We start from the raw sequence: 3,733 nt of genomic DNA, 5'->3' as shown, positions 1-3,733 counted from the left end.
AATATCCTCTGTAGACACAAAATGTCCCAAAAAATTCTACCTTTTGAAGCCAAAACTATATTTTTTTTAACTTGTTATACAAATCTATTTCCCTAAAAGTTTGCAAAACAACCCTCAGATGCTTATCATGCTCCACTTTATCTATTGAGTAAACCAAAATATTGGAAATGAACACTACTACAAAATAGTCCAAGTAGGGTTGGAAGATCTAGTTCATCAAGTTTTTAAATGCTACTAAAGCATTCATGAGTCCAAAAGGCATCACCAAAAATTCATAATGGTCATATGTAGTGTACCACCCCTTACCTATTCAAACATACGATATAATTATGAGGTGCTACAGAACACTTTCAAACTTAAAACAAAAATTTCCTATAACACTCCAAACCTGACCCGAATATTGGGTCTGAGCTACAAGGTGCCAAACTCATTTTTAGAGAAACTACAATCAAATTATATTCAATTCAAACCATTATATATTTAATTATGAGCAATACATGCTTATGATATGATATGCGATCACTTTCGGGTCTTGCATGAGCTTACGAAAGCTCCATTTCTAACTCAAGGTTGAATTAGAACCAAAATGTAAAGATTTCAAATTTTTAGGTTGACATCGCAACCTTGGGGGTTCCCCTTTATGATGCAACATACTGGCTTGGTCTCATTGTGACATTTAGATACCGACATCATGAGATGACCTCTATTTTCTAACAATGTCCAATTTGGTACCTTTCCAAACTTTTCCAACTACCTAATTCATACATATTTTTTTCCCATAGGACCCCAATTCAACCATTCACATATCTAGACAAGTTTAATATACAATTTTTAAGACATTATGTAACACCCCAAATTTTAGGCCTAGAAGAAATAGGTTTTGAAAATAGGAACAGATAGGAAACTGCACATAAATTTTTAGTTGTGCAATGAAGTGACATAAATGAATGTCTGCTTCAGTGGTTAAGAGATTTAAGAGTGTTTGGAAGTGTCTGAGAAGTCAAGGGTTCAAGCCTTGGCTTATGCAAAAAAAAAATTATTTTAAGTGAATAAAATCCTTGGATCTAGATAGTAGGTTCTTAAAGTATTGTGGTTAAAATATGATACAAATAAGTTGTTGGTCTAGTGGTAAGGGGGTCTAAGGTTCACGTGGTGGCGCATCAAAAAAGGGAGTATTTATTTTGCTGCCTAATTTGTATGGGTGGTAGAGTTGGATTGAAATACTGCTAAATGGAGTTTGAACTGGTCTTAGAGAGAATTGAGGGGGGATATTTGGAGAGATTTTAGGAGAAAAATGTGGGATTGAGGTAATATCTAATTTTAATTAATTCTTTTCCCAAATTCGGTTTCATTTTTTTCCTAGAATCCCTCCAGCAAGTCTAACGTTACTCTCTTCCTCCTCTACCATAGTTCTTTTTTTTTCCTATGCCTCCATAGCCGAATTCTGTCCTTTTTTTTGACCCACATCTTTTGTTTCGTTTTCTCTTGACTTCAATCTCTCTATGTTGCTGCCAAAATCTCTTCTCTTCTCTGTTGGTGATTCGCTTCTCCTTACTTCTATCGAAACTCCCCTTCATTCTCTCTTTTTCATTGATTTCTTCCTTAAACGGTCTTTTGTCTTTTCAACGTTGGCTGCATTGGTGGGTAAGACTTTTGGTAAGAGGGCTATGCCTCACTTGATTTGGAGATGTTTTCATTTATTATTTATTTTTTAAAAGGTTCATAACTCTCTGTTGTGTCGAATTTTGTTTTTGCAGCAACAAATCGTAATGAAAGGGGTTTTCCTGCGGGACTGTTCTTTTCATATTTCGGAATGGTTGGGATAAGCAATATATTTAGAGATCGTTTGTTGTTGGCTTAATGGCAGTAGTTTAAGTCATGACTGATTTTGGCATGGGATTGTCATTCTCAGGTGCTATTCACATCAGGAGCGTTTGCATACAAAAAATCGTGTCAGGTATGTAAACACCCCATTCAACTGTAGAACGGTAAAAAGCTGAAAAGCCAGAAATACGGCGTTTGAGACCACACAAGCATACGATTGCTCGTGTGGCAAGCCCAATCCGCAAAACATGGGCGTTTGACTGTAGAGGCCTCCATGAGTATTTTCATGGGCTTAGGCCGTAATGGGCCACGTTGGGCCAAAATAGGCCGTGTGGGCTCAATGGGCTCGTGGGCCCCACACGAATGAAATCCATGATTTGTGGTAAATACTGCACTGGGCTATGTGGATTCCATGGTCGTGGCAAAATCTGGGCTGAACGGGCCGAATAAGCGTGTGGGCCCACTTGGGCTGAATGCTGGGCCTTGGGCCCATTTACACCGTTATGACCATTTAGGTTACCTGAGTCACTCGAGGCGACTGTGGACCTTTCAAGAGGTCATTAAATGACTGAATTACCTCCACAGTGTAAAATGATCGAATTACTCCCATAGGGTAAAATGATTGTTATACCCCTAGGAGATGAAATAACTGTTATGGCATTATCTTATGACTGATTTACTTTATGATATGTATGACTGTGATTGAGCATGACATTTTGCATACACGTACGATATTATGTCACGACATATTGCATGGGATGGGTTTTTATATTTGGAGGAAGTGTACCGTACTGATAAGGTTGCATGGGTCGCCCAAGACAACTGTGGACCTACTGATGGCTATATGCCGTTTATTTTATTAGCAGCTTTGCTGCGATATTGGTGAGTTGGTTGGGTGGGTCAATTTTATCCCTACATAGTGTGTTGGTGGTACGGAGTGGTGTGTTGGCTGGATTGGGATGGGCTGCATTATTGCATTGTACCGATACTGTATTGGGCTAAGGCCCACATTATTCTTATATTAATGAGGCCCACATTGTCTTATTCTTGAATAGGGCTCGAGCCCAGGCATCATCTTGCTTGTTGTATATTGATTGACTGATAGGGGGCTACACACTGAGTTTCGTAAACTCACTCTTTCCTTTTAACCGTGCAGGTAATCCTCAATCTTAGGCAATTTGGTGCTGCGAGGGACTCGGAGGTGGCCACACAACTACAATAGTTCTACATTTGCTTTCATTTAAATTTAATGTTTATGTTGGGTTTTGTTTATGTAATAAGGCCTTTAAGTTTGTTTAAATTTTTAATTGGGCTCTTGCTTACTTATTTTAAACTGCTAGTTTAGGAGATGACGAATTTTCAAAATAATTATTGTTTTCAAAGACACGAAATTTAAACATTAGAGTTTTCAAAAGCTTTCGCAATTTTAGATCAACCTTTTATAACAATAGCAGATAACAAGGTAAAAATTTTTGACTAGATGATTTGTTAAATAATAATAAAGGGGTTTTTAAACCTAGAAACAAATTTTTATCAACAAGTTCAATTTTTGCTAAACACCTCAATGTGACAACGCCAGATCCAACCATAAGGTTTAGGCCGGGTTTGGGGGGTTACAAATTAACACCTATTCCATGCATAAATATTAATTATTTCATTTCATTTACAACCTTATAATCTAAATTGACCATTTGCAAACCTTATACAAAATAGCCCTAGGTACATGTCGTATACTAAATGAAAGAGAACTTTATAAACATTGTTGAGTTGAGGATCGCTTCTTGGATGTTGGAATCATTTCTTGGGATTTGGAAATGTACCTATACCTGTGCACAGAGAAAACAAATCGTACTTGAGCGAAAATGATCAATGGTAATTTCTATAATTCAAGTCAAGACAGTACAAGTAT

This window comes from Gossypium raimondii, chromosome 4 (assembly GCF_025698545.1).
Source record: "Gossypium raimondii isolate GPD5lz chromosome 4, ASM2569854v1, whole genome shotgun sequence".
Taxonomy (NCBI): domain Eukaryota; kingdom Viridiplantae; phylum Streptophyta; class Magnoliopsida; order Malvales; family Malvaceae; genus Gossypium; species Gossypium raimondii.
Note: the sequence above shows the minus strand (reverse complement) of the source record.